A 15,062-nucleotide genomic window follows, 5' to 3' on the forward strand; every position below is an offset into this window, starting at 1 on the left:
TCCTTAAGATTGTTGTTGGACATCATAAGTCGAGTCTTCAATTGATCTAGCTTCATTCCCGTGAGAGACTTTGTAAGCATATCTGTTAATTGATCGTCGGAGGTGCAGTATTTTAGATTGACTTCTCCATTCTTCTCGGCTTCTCGAATAGCATGATATTTGACATTGATGTGTTTCGTTCTTCCGTGTTGCACTGGATTCTATGCTATAGCAATAGCAGACTTGTTATCACAATAGATGACTGTTGGACTTTCTTGAGTCAGAACCAAGTCGGACAACAGTTTTCTTATCCAAACAGCATCATTAATAGCAGCCGCGATTGTAATATATTCTACCTCTGCAGTAGATTGTGCGACAACACTTTGCTTCTTTGAGTTCCAGCAAAATGCACCTGAACCAAGATTGAAAACATAACCAGAAGTACTCTTCATATCATCAACACTTCCAGACCAATCACTATCAGAATATCCTTCAAGTTTCACATCTTTGTTTCTCTCGAACATAATCCCCAGATCGAGAGAACCTTTTAAGTATCTTAAGAATCTCCTGGCAGCTCCCAAGTGAGAACTAGTTGGTGAATTCATAAACCTTGATAAGAAACTAGCTGCATAAGCTAAATCGGGTCTTAAGATTGCCAAATATAATAGACTTCCTGTAGTGACCCGAACTTTTCCATGTTTTTATATATTAAATGAAATTGATATTTACATGATTAAGGGTTTCCAACATGTTAAGCAATCAAACTTGTTAAGACTTGATTAATTGAAATAGGTTTCATATAGACAATAGACCACCCAAGTTGACCAGCGATTCACGAACGTTAAAACTTGTAAAAACTATATGATGACATATATATGGATATATATATATATATATATATATATATATATATATATATATATATATATATATATATATAGTTAACATGATATTATGATAAGTAAGCATCTCATTAAGTATTTTAACAATGAGTTATATACATAAAAATGAGACTATTGAATTAAGAAACTCGAAAACGATATATATAACTATTATCGTTATAACAACGTCTTATTAAATACATATGAATCATATTAAGATATTGATACACTATATTTAAACATGATAAATGATATGTAAACATATCATTAAGTGTATTAACAACGAACTACATATGTAAAAACAAGACTACAAACTTAAGGATTTCGAAACGAGACATATATGTAACGATTATCGTTGTAACGACATTTAAATGTATATATATCATATTAAGATATATTAATACATCATAATATCATGATAATATAATAATTTAACATCTCATTACATATAATAAACAATGGGTTAACAACATTTAACAAGATCGTTAACTTAAAGGTTTCAAAACAACACTTACATGTAACTACTAACGATGACTTAACGACTCAGTTAAAATGTATATACATGTAGTGTTTTAATATGTATTCATACACTTTTGAAAGACTTCAAGACACTTATCAAAGTACTTCTACTTAACAAAAATGCTTACAATTACATCCTCGTTCATTTTCATCAACAATTCTACTCGTATGCATTTGTATTTGTACTCGTACAATACCCAGCTTCTAAATGTATGTACTATTGGTATATACACTCCAATGATCAGCTCTTAGCAGCCCTTGTGAGTCACCAACACATGTGGGAACCATCATTTAACATCTATCATGAAATATCTAACAAAATTACAAACTAATGGAGCCTATATGACTACCCTATATTCACGTGAATGAGGAGTACCACAAACACATTCACTTTGCAATTTTTTTGAATCAAATTACTCTCTCTCTCAAGTGTTCTTCCTTTGTTCTAAGTGTTCTTCATCATCTTCATCAAAATCTAGCTCAATCTAGTTCATAAATCCATACATAAACCAAGTTACAAAACAACTACTCAAGAACACACCAACAACACTTCCAAGTTTGCTAGCTTACTTTCAATCTTGCAAATCTATTTCAAGTGATCATCCAATCTCAAGAAATCTTTATTATTTACAGTAAGATAACTTTCTAATTCAAGGTAATACTCATACTCAAACTTTGATTCAATTTCTATAACTATAACAATCTTATTTCGAGTGAAAATCTTACTTGAACTTGTTTTCGTGTCATGATTTTGCTTCAAGAACTTTCAAGCCATTCAAGGATCCTTTTAAGCTAGATCTATTTTTATCATTTCCAGTAGGTTTATCCACAAAACTTGAGATAGTAATGATGTTCATAACATCATTCGAATCATATATATAAAACTATCTTATTCGAAGCTTTAAACTTGTAATCACTAGAACATAGTTTAGTTAATTCTAAACTTATTCGCAAACAAAAGTTAATCCTTCTAAATTGAATTTTAAAATCAACTAGACACATGTTCTAAATCTATATGATATGCTAACTTAATGATTTAAAACCTGAAAACACGAAAAACACCGTAAAACCGAATATACGCCGTCATAGTAACACCGCGGGCTGTTTTGGGTTAGTTAATTAAAAACTATGATAACTTTGATTTAAAAGTTGTTCTTCTGGGAAAATGATTTTTCTTATGAACATGAAACTATATCCAAAAATCATGATTAAACTCAAAATGGAAGTATGTTTTTCAAAATAGTCATCAAGACGTCGTTCTTTCGACTAAAATGACTACCTCTTATAATATTGAATTATAACCTGTATTTCCGACTATAAACTTATACTTTTTATATTTAGATTCATAAACTTAAGTTCAATATGAAACCATAGCAACTTGAATCACTCAAAACGGATTTAAAACGAAGAAGTTATGGGTAAAACAAGATTGGATAATTTTTGCTTGTTGTAGCTACGTGAAAATTGATAACAAATCTATATTAATCATATCCTAGCTAACTTATATTGTATAATACATATATTCTAATATATTATGTAATCTTGGGATACCATAGACACGTATACAAATGTTTTGACATATCATATCGACCCATGTATATATATTATTTGGAAAAACCATAGACACTCTATATGCAGTAATGTTTGAGTTAGCTATACAGGGTTGAGGTTGATTCCAAAAATATATATACTTTGATTTGTGATCTAGCCTGAGACGTGTATACACTGGGTCATGGATTGATTCAAGATAATATATATCGATTTATTTCTGTACATCTAACTGTGGACAACTAGTTGTAGGTTACTAACGAGGTCAGCTGACTTAATAAACTCAAATCATTAAAACGTAATAAAAAATGTTGTAAATATATTTTGAACATACTTTGATATATATGTACATATTTGTTATAGGTTCATGAATCGACAGTGGCCAAGTCGTACTTCCCGACGAAGTAAAAATCTGTGAAAGTGAGTTATAGTCCCACTTTTAAAATCTAATATTTTTGGGATGAGAATACATGCAGTTTTATAAATGTTTTACGAAATAGACACAAGTAATTGAAACTAAATTATATGGGTGAATGATCGAAGCCGAATATACCCCTTTTGCTTGGTAGCCTAAGAATTAGTAAACCGATCTACTAATTGACGCGAATCCTAAAGATAGATCTATTGGGCCTAACGAACCCCATCCAAAGTACCGGATGCTTTAGTACTTTGAATTCATTTTTATCATGTCCGAATGATTTCTCGGAATGATAGGGGATATTCTTATATGCATCTTGTTAATGTCGGTTACCAGGTGTTCACCATATGAATGATTTTTATCTCTATGTATGGGATGTATATTGAAATATGAAATCTTGTGGTCTATTATTACGATTTGATAAATATATAGGTTAAACCTATAACTCACCAACATTTTTGTTGACGTTTAAAGCATGTTTATTCTCAGGTGATTATTAAGAGCTTCCGCTGTTGCATGCTAAAATATGGACAAGATTTGGTGTCAGCATGCTTGTATAATATTGTTTAAAACTGCATTCGAGATTAACGTTGTTGTAACATATTAATATTGTAAATCAATATGTATTGGTAGTGTGTAAGTGTGATATTTTTAGATTATCATTTCTTGATAATCTAGGTGGTGTCCTTTTAACCTGGTCGATAAAATAAAGGTTATGGGTTGTTTTAAAAACGAATGCAGTCTTTGAAAAACGTCTCATATAGAGGTCAAAACCTCGCAAAGAGATCAATTAATATGAAACGTTTATAATCGATATGAACGAAACATTTCAATTGGTATCAGAACGTTGGTCTTAGAGAACCAGAAAATTTGCATTAGTGTGTCTTATCGAGTTTGTTAGGATGCATTAGTGAGTCTGGACTTCGACCGTATTTTCTTTAAAAATGATTGCTTAATATTTTTTGTTGGAAACTACAAATTGTAACATGTAAATATTATGTGATATATTAATCTCTTAACGTGTTTGATATTGTGTGATAGATGTCTACCGCTAGACAAATCCCATTGACTCGCCTAATAATAATGAAGAGTCGAATATATTTTGGGAAGATTCACAAATTTCCGAAGAGGAACCGGAAGAGGAGGAACCGGGAGAAGAGGAACCGGAAGAGGAGGAACCAGAAGAAGAAGAGGTTCCGGAGGAAGAAATATTGATATCTACAGTAAATCGATTAAATAAAAGAAAATCCTCAACCAACGGACTAAAGTTAAAAATGGTCAATGGTGTGTCCGCCGAGGAAGCAAAATATTGGGAAGATTACCAATTTTCCGATGAATCGGATCCCGATGAGGATTCCGGTGATGTTATAGAAATTACCTCGATCCAATTTAATAAAGTAAAAGAAAATAATAAGGAAAAAGGTGTAAAAATAGAGAAACCTGATTCCAACCCCGATGAACTTTATATGTATCGGCAACATTCGTATTTCCTAAATTGTAACAATAACCCGGGAACCTCTAAACCACCAGGTTTTTTCTAAACCATTGTGGAAAATGACAGCTCGTATTAGGGGAGCACCATATATCCCTAGGAAATTAGCAAAACGAACCAAGTCCAAAGAAGAAGAAACGAGTGAGTCGGATTAAAGAGTTGTAATCATGTTGTGTAATATGTAACTACCCGGAATTTTCCGATCGTTCGATACTTGTGAGATTAATATTTACATAAATTAAACCTTACCAACATGATAAGCAATCCAAACTGTTGAGACTTATATTTTTGAAAAGAGTTTTACACAACGTTTGACCGTCCAATTTAACCGATGATATCACGAACTATATAACACATGATAATTATACGATTATGTATATGTACATATCTATACATATTTAACATGATTTCAGGATGGTTTAACATTTCATTGTGAACTAACAACAATGAGTTATAAGTATACTTTGAGACCACTAACTTAAGTTTTCAAAACGATAACTATATGTAACGTTCTTTGACATATATACTTACAATCTATAATGTGTTGTGATTTATGTCACCAATATGATTTAAGTGTAATGGGATTAATTTGTAAACAAAATAATCTTGATAAATATCGAACAAGTTTGGGGAAGTGTGGAGTGCACACTTGTTTGAACTTGTCTTGATTATGACGGGGTTCGGGGGCAGCGCCCCCGATAAGCGGGGTCTAAGGGGTGGCAACCCCTGGCGGGGTCCAAGGGGCAGAGCCCCTGGCTGGGGTCGAGCTATTAATAAATGAGGTATTAATAAGATTCATAAAATTATTATTATTATTATTATTATTAACAACATTATTATTATTATGATTATGAATATAAAGATTTTAGATACACATATTATTATGAAAATGGCTAAAATTACAATTTAGTTACAACTTAAATGAATTATTAATAAAATTATTAGTGTTATCATTAAGATTATTATTTTCATTGTTGAACCTAATTATTATTATTATCACTATTTTAGTATATTTATGATTATTAGCTTAACAGACAAATGATAATTATTTAAAAATATATTTATTATAAATATCATAACAATACTACATACTATATTTTTATATAAAATGTTATTATCTAAAATATTCATCAAGCTACATATAGTATAAAAATATATTTTAATATATTATAGATAATAATATAAACACATATAAATATAAATATTAATACATTGTATATATAACATTAGGTTATAATTTATACTAACATATTATAATAACACTAATAATTATATACAAATTTATTCGATTACCAATATATGTGTTAATATGTATATACATAATATAGGTTCGTGAATCCGAGGCCAACCCTGCATTTGTTCAATATCGCTATATGTATTTTTACTACAAAATACAGTATGGTGAGTTTCATTTGATCCCTTTTACTCTTTATATTTTTGGGCTGAGAATACATGCGCTATTTTTATAAATGCTTTACGAAATAGACACAAGTAATCGAAACTACATTCTATGGTTGGATTATCGAATCGAATATGCCCCTTTTTATTAAGTCTGGTAATCTAAGAATTAGGGAACAGACACCCTAATTGACGCGAACTCTAAAGATAGATCTATTGGGCCCAACAGGCCCCATCCAAAGTACCGGATGCTTTAGTACTTCGAAATTTATATCATGTCCGAAGGAGGATCCTGGAATGATGGGGATATTCTTATATGTATATTGTGAATGTCGGTTACCAGGTGTTCAATCCATATGAATGATATTTTTGTCTCTATGCATGGGACGTATGTTTATGAGAAATGGAAATATGAAATCTTGTGGTCTATTAAAATTATGTAATGATTATTTATGTTAAACTAATGAACTCACCAACCTTTTGGTTGACACTTTAAAGCATGTTTATTCTCAGGTATGAAAGAAATCTTCCGCTGTGCATTAGCTCATATTAGAGACATTACTTGGAGTCATTCATGGCATATTTCAAAAGACGTTGCATTCGAGTCGTTGAGTTCATCAAGATTATTATTAAGTCAATTATAGTTAAATGTATTATGAAATGATATGCATGTCGTCAACTTTCAATGAAATGAAATTTTGTCTTTTAAAAACGAATGCAATGTTTGTAAAATGTATCATATAGAGGTCAAGTACCTCGCGATGTAATCAACTGTTGTGATTCATTTATAATCGATATGGACTTCGTCCGGATGGATTAGGACGGGTCATTTCACAAAATAATCTTGATAAATATCGAACAAGTTTGGGGAAGTGTGGAGTGCACACTTGTTTGAACTTGTCTTGATTATGACGGGGGTTCGGGGGCAGCGCCCCCGATAAGCGGGGTCTAAGGGGTGGCAACCCCTGGCGGGGTCCAAGGGGCAGAGCCCCTGGCTGGTCAGCTTGGAAATTCTTTTTGGGCTAACATTGCTTTATTAAAAATGTCTTAAAATTTTATTTTTGGCCCGGTTGGACCCAAAATAAAAGCCCGATTTTGAGCTTCTTTTACCGTATCATACCCATCATCTATACGTATTTACTATTGGTAAATACACATCAAATCAATATCCTTATCAGCCTTAGATCTGCCCTAGATAAGAGGGAATCTTATTTGTAAGCTAGCATACATTATTACTCAAAAATTCAACACAATAATTTGTCCTTGTTCCCTCAACAACCAGACTGTCCTATAAGTATCACCATCACCTTGGTGTTTCATTTCATTCTTACAACCATCTTTCTCTAACCAAAAACACACTCTTAGGAACTTTAAGTGTTCTTCACAATCTCAGCAAATACTCATGAAGTACTAGCTTCATGAACAACCTTTAATCATTATAAGAAAGTTCGATCAAGATTATTTTCTATCTTTTCCAGTAGCTTTATCCAAGTAACTTGAGGTAGTAACCTTATTCATAATCTTATTCGATTCATATTTATATAGCTATCTTATTTTGTGTTATAAAATTTTTAACAACAAGAACATAGTTTGAATGATTTCAAACCTGTTCGCAAACTAAATAGATCCTTCTAATTTTATTTTTAAAACACTTCAAAACCTGTAATATATCATATTATGACAAAATCGGATTAATCATATCTTGGCTAATTAACATAATATTTAATATATATTTACTTATGATTTGATTTTATATATTTCAGGACCACCCGTAAACAACACGAGAAGATTAATCATAATACCTCATGATTGTACCCAACACGTCATCTGACAACACGGTACTTTATATACGCAACACGTCATTTGACAACATGGTACCATGGGTCGAGATTAATTTTGATCAACACGAATACGATGGGGTCTTTATTTATTTTATTGAGCAACTAATTGTGGACCATTAACAACAGACTGCTAACTACAGACTAAGAAAATATTAAAAGTATATATATATATATATATGTAACGATTACTTGAAAAGAAAATATGTTGATATATTATATATATGGTTAGGTTCGTGATATCTATCGGAGACCAAGTCGAGTTAAATACCTTCAAGAAAAAGGTGAGTATATAGTCCCACTTTTAAACTCTAAATATTTTGGGATGAGAATACATGCATTTTATGATTTACGTTATGGACACAAGTGATTAAAATTATATATTCTACGTTGAGTTGTACCACTGGCATATCTCCCTGTAACTTGGTAACTACTATTTACACGCGGTATTGTAAACGCGAATCCTGTTGATAGATCTATCGGGCCTGACAACCCCAACCGGACTGGATGACCAGTATTCAACGGTTGCACAGTACTTCGTTTCGGTGACTACACTTGGTACGGTGTAGTAAGATTTCATAATAAAGGGAATATGCGACTTTGATTAAATGTTAAGTATGGTTATCAAGTACTCAACAACTTAGAATATTTTTGTTAAAACGTTTATATATGAAATCTTGTGGTCTATATTCATAACGCTGCCGGCATTAAACCTATATCTCACCAACTTTATGTTGACGTTTTAAGCATGTTTATTCTCAGGTGATAACTAAAAGCTTCCGCTGCAACATGTTGAATTTAAGCAAGATCTTGAGTATGCATATTTGTGTCAAAAATAAAACTGCATATCGGAGGATTTGTAATGTAAAATATGTTGGAAGTCGTATTGTTATTATCACATGTAAAGTTTGTAAGTCTAAGATTATCGCTAAACGATAATCATTATTATCTTGTTTAAACCTTGTATTTGTAATAAAAGTTATGGTTTGTATTGTAAAAACGAATGCAGTTTTTGAAAAACGTCGCATATAGAGGTCAATACCTCGCGATGAAATCATATGTTATTGTATTCGTCCTTATGGTTAAGGTCGGGTTATGACATGTGGTATCAGAGCGTTGGTCTTAGAGAACCAGAGAATTTGCATTAGTGTGTCTTATCGAGTTTGTTAGGATGCATTAGTGAGTCTGGACTTTGACCGTGTTTGATTTCGAAAACTATTGCTTATCCTCGTTGGTTAAAAATTAATATGTAAATATTATGTGGTATTAACGTGCTAGTTGTTATGTGATAGATGTCTGGCTTAGAACTTATTATCACATTCAGCGACTCTGAACCAGACTCTTCAGATGGTGTTCCAGTCATTAATCTATCCGATGATGAAAGCGACACCTTTGGGGAAGACTCACAAGTTCCGGATGAATCAATTGAAGAGGAACCGGAAAGTGATCCTGAGGAGGAAGAAATACAGGAAATTACGAAAGACAAGTTCGAACGAGGAAAGAAACGAAAGGCTACTGAAATGGAAAATCTAAATCCCGAGTCTAGAGAGGATGTTGTGGCACCAACTCCACCAGATACTTCCACACCTATTCCCGCTATTCCTATTAGTTCTATCCCAACATCCAGTTCTTCGGTTCCTCAGCCAAAACGCAGGGAGACAACCAGGATAACCTTTAAGCGATTTCTTTGAACACAACGCTTTGGGTTAAATGATGCGCTGTTGTTTTAAACCATGGGATCATATAATGTATTGTATAATATTACTAGTGTGGTTTGCTTAATGTTTGATGTAAGATAAGCATATGTAAAATAGTGAAGTGTGAAATGCAATAATTTTTCATGGTTAAGTATTATTTGGGTGGTAGTAATTGATTTTCGTACTAAGCTATTAAGTATGAACTTTAACGGGTAGATACTACCCTAGATATAATTATAAAACGCTAATAAGAAGAAAATGCTTTTATAATAATAACTGGTTCATATTATTAATAAGCTACGATGTACTGTAAATACATACTACATCTATAATATTCCATGTGAATAATTATTTTTTCATTCTTATTGAAGATTATGGCGCGATTGAACCGAATGACGGAACAAGAAATCCAGGAACTCATCAATCAGCGAGTGAATGACAGAATGTTATGGGTCGAGGCTGAAAGAGGTGCTGCAGTTAACCCAAATCCTCGTGTGGGGTGCACTTACAAAACTTTTCAAGGTTACAAGCCCTCATCATTCAGTGGAACAGAAGGACCGGTCGGTTTAACCCGGTGGATCGAAAAGATTGAGTCTGTGTTTAAAATCAGTGGTTGTATTGAGAAGGACATGACCAAGTATGCATCGTGCACCCTACAAGATAGTGCACTCACGTGGTGGAAAAACTATGTGAAGGCCGTAGGAGGAGATGTAGCTTATGATACTCCTTAGGAAGAATTCAAAACAATGCTAATCAACGAATATTGTCCAAGGAACGAGGTTAGGAAGTTGGAAGCTGAATTACGAAGCCTGAAAGCTGTTGGCACTGAACTCACCAACTACAATCAGCGATTCATGGAATTAGCTTTGCTATGTCCCGAATTGGTACCAACCGAAGAACGGAAGATTGAACTGTACAAAGACGGTTTGCCTAAAAAGGTCAAGGCAAATGTTACAGCATCCAAACCCAAGACTATTCATGAAGCTATCACCATGGCGAACGAATTGATGGACCAGATTATTCTGGATAAGAACACCGATGTCAAGACATCGGAAAACAAAAGAAAGTGGGAAGGTAATCATCAACAATCCAACAAGAAACAAGAAACCACGCAAGGTGCGGGTAGCGGTTCAAACTCAGGTTACAAAGGACGAAATCCTTTATGTAACAGATGCCACAAACATCACTCTGGTTATTGTAATGTGGTGTGCAACAATTGTAATCGAAAAGGTCATCTTGCTGAAGATTGTGGGGTTCCCGCTACAAATACAAACGGTACCAAGACTCCTGCCACCAATGCAAATAGAACTGCCTTGGCCACTGTTACTTGTTATGGGTGTGGGAAACAGGGTCATTATAAGAGCCAGTGTCCGAATCCAGAGAAGAATAATGGATCTGCATGTGGAAGAGCATTTGTTATTAATGCTAGAGAGGCGTGTGAAGACCCGGAGCTTGTTACGGGTACGTTTACCATTAATAACTTATCCGCATCTATTATATTTGACACTGGTGCCGATAGAAGTTACGTGTGTAGAGACTTTTACGCTAAATTGAATTGCTCATCATTACCTCTAGATGCTAAGTACATGATTGAGTTAGCTAATGGTAAACTAATTAAAGCCAATAAAATTTGCCGTGATTGTAAAATAAATTTAGCCGGAGAAACATTTAAGATTGATTTGATACCCGTAGAATTAGGAAGTTTTGATGTAATAGTTGGCATGGACTGGATGTCCAAAATAGGATCTGAAGTTGTGTGTGCCAATAAGGCAATTCGCATTCCTCGTAAGGATAAAACGCCAGTAATGATTTATGGAGAGAAGGGTAACTCAAAGCTAAAACTCATTAGTTGTTTGAAAGCTCAAAAGTGCTTGAAGAAAGGGTGCTATGCTATCTTAGCACATGTTAATAAAGTGTAAACGAAGGAGAAAGTGAAGAGCATCAATGATGTGCCTGTGGCAAGAGATTTTCCTGAAGTCTTTCCGGAAGAGTTGCCGGGATTACCTCCATTTAGATCTGTAGAATTTCAAATAGATCTAGTACCAGGAGCTGCACCAGTGGCTCGTGCTCCATATAGACTTGCACCATCTGAGATGAAAGAGTTACAAAGCCAGTTACAAGAATTACTGGACCGTGGTTTTATTCGACCGAGCACTTCACCGTGGGGAGCTCCGATTTTATTCGTCAAGAAGAAAGATGGATCTTTCCGAATGTGTATAGATTATCGTGAATTAAATAAGTTAACTATCAAGAATCGGTATCCACAACCGAGAATTGATGATTTATTTGATCAATTGCAAGGATCATGCATTTACTCGAAAATCGACCTAAGGTCGGGCTATCATCAACTACGCGTCAAAGAAGAAGGTATTCCGAAAACTGCTTTTCGTACACGCTACGGTCATTATGAATTTTTGGTCATGCCGTTTGGATTAACGAATGCGCCAGCTGTATTCATGGACCTCATTAATCGAGTTTGTAGTCCGTATTTAGATAAGTTTGTTATCGTTTTCATTGACGATATTCTTATCTATTCCAAGAGTGAGCAAGAGCATGAACAGCATTTAAGATTGGTATTAGAATTGTTAAGAAAAGAACAATTATACGCCAAATTTTCTAAGTGTGCGTTTTGGTTAAAAGAAGTGCAATTTCTTGGTCATGTTGTTAGTAGCAAAGGAATTCAGGTTGACCCAGCTAAAATTGAGACCATTGAAAAATGGGAGACTCCTAAGACACCAACGCAGATACGCCAATTTTTAGGTTTAGCCGGTTATTATAGAAGGTTTATTCAAGATTTTTCCCGAATAGCTAAACCATTGACAGCGTTAACACAAAAAGGGAAGAAGTACGAATGGACCTTTGAGCAGGAGAGTGCATTTCAATTACTCAAGAAGAAGTTGACCACGGCACCTATTTTATCGTTACCTGAAGGGAACGATGATTTTGAGATATATTGTGACGCTTCGCGACAAGGTTTTGGTTGCGTCCTTATGCAACGAAAGAAAGTTATTGCATACGCATCCCGACAATTGAAGATTCACGAGCGGAATTATACGACGCATGATATAGAATTGGGGGCAGTAGTGTTTGCATTGAAGATATGGAGACACTATTTATATGGAGTTAAATGCACTGTGTTTACTGATCATAAAAGCCTTCAACATATTTTCGATCAAAAACAGCTGAACATGAGGCAACGTAGGTGGGTTGAGCTGATAAACGACTACGATTGTGAGATTCGCTATCATCCCGAGAAAGCAAATGTAGTGGCCGACGCTTTAAGTAGAAAGGAACGAGAACCAATTCGAGTACGAGCGATGAACATAAAAATTCGTATGAATCTCAACTCACAAATCAAAGAGGCTCAACGAGAAGCTCTTACTAAAGAAAACATAGGAAATGAAATAATGAAGAAGTATGCGAAGCAACTCGTTATACGGGAAGACGGAATTCTATATTTTGCAAACCGTATTTGGGTACCGAAGTTGGGTGGATTAAGGAAGTTGATATTGAATGAGGCGCACAAGACAAGATACTCGATACATCCTGGAGTTGGAAAGATGTACCAAGATCTTAAGACGCATTATTGGTGGCCTAATTTAAAGACAGACGTTGCAACGTATGTTGGGGAATGTTTAACTTGTTCTAAAGTTAAAGCAGAACACCAGAAGCCGTCAGGGTTACTTCAACAACCAGAAATCCCAGAATGGAAATAGGATGGTATTACCATAGATTTCATCACAAAGTTACCTAAGACTGCCTGGGGTTATGACACCATTTGGGTAATAGTTGATCGACTCACCAAATCTGCACATTTCTTGCCTATAAAGGAAACGGATAGAATGGAAAAACTATTACGACTGTACATAAAGGAAATTTTTTCAAGGCATGGAATACCTATTTCCATTATATCCGATCGTGATAGTAGATTTACATCAAAGTTCTGGCAATCACTACAGGAGGCCCTAGGAATGTAGTGACCCGAACTTTTCCATATTTATATATATTAATTGAGATTGATATTTACATGATTAAATGTTTCCAACATGTTAAGCAATCAAACTTGTTAAGACTTGATTAATTGAAATATGTTTCATATCGACAATTGACCACCCAAGTTGACCGGTGATTCACGAACGTTAAAACTTGTAAAAACTATATGATGACATATATATGGATATATATATAGTTAACATGATACTATGATAAGTAAACATATCATTAAGTATATTAACAATGAACTACATATGTAAAAACAAGACTACTAACTTAATGATTTTTAAACGAGACATATATGTAACGATTATCGTTGTAAAGACATTTAATGTATATATATCATATTAAGAGATATTCATACATGATAATATCATGATAATATAATAATTTAAAATCTCATTTGATATTATAAACATTGGGTTAACAACATTTAACAAGATCGTTAACCTAAAGGTTTCAAAACAACACTTACATGTAACGACTAACGATGACTTAACGACTCAGTTAAAATGTATATACATGTAGTGTTTTAATATGTATTTATACACTTTTGAAAGACTTCAATACACTTATCAAAATACTTCAACTTAACAAAAATGCTTACAATTACATCCTCGTTCAGTTTCATCAACAATTCTACTCGTATGCACCCGTATTCGTACTCGTACAATACACAGCTTTTAGATGTATGTACTATAAGTATATACACTCCAATGATCAGCTCTTAGTAGCCCATGTGAGTCACCTAACACATGTGGGAACCATCATTTGGCAACTAGCATGAAATATCTCATAAAATTACAAAAATATGAGTAATCATTCATGACTTATTTACATGAAAACAAAATTACATATCCTTTATATCTAATCCATACACCAACGACCAAAAACACCTACAAACACTTTCATTCTTCAATTTTCTTCATATAATTGATCTCTCTCAAGTTCTATCTTCAAGTTCTAAGTGTTCTTCATATATTCTACAAGTTCTAGTTACATAAAATCAAGAATACTTTCAAGTTTGCTAGTTCACTTCCAATCTTGTAAGGTGATCATCCAACCTCAAGAAATCTTTGTTTCTTACAGTAGGTTATCATTCTAATACAAGGTAATAATCATATTCAAACTTTGGTTCAATTTCTATAACTATAAAAATCTTATTTCAAGTGATGATCTTACTTGAACTTGTTTTCGTGTCATGATTCTGCTTCAAGAACTTCGAGCCATCCAAGGATCCATTGAAGCTAGATCCATTTTTCTATTTTCCAGTAGGTTTATCCAAGGAACTTAAGGTAG

At 33.7% G+C, this 15,062-nt stretch overlaps 1 pseudogene; it reads right to left on the bottom strand.

Annotated features, from left to right (window-relative positions):
• Nucleotides 1-15,062, bottom strand: part of LOC139900331 (valine--tRNA ligase, mitochondrial 1-like) — a 122,071-nt pseudogene that overhangs the window by 30,300 nt on the left and 76,709 nt on the right.

The sequence above is a fragment of the Rutidosis leptorrhynchoides genome, chromosome 3, assembly GCF_046630445.1.
Source record: "Rutidosis leptorrhynchoides isolate AG116_Rl617_1_P2 chromosome 3, CSIRO_AGI_Rlap_v1, whole genome shotgun sequence".
Classification (NCBI taxonomy): domain Eukaryota; kingdom Viridiplantae; phylum Streptophyta; class Magnoliopsida; order Asterales; family Asteraceae; genus Rutidosis; species Rutidosis leptorrhynchoides.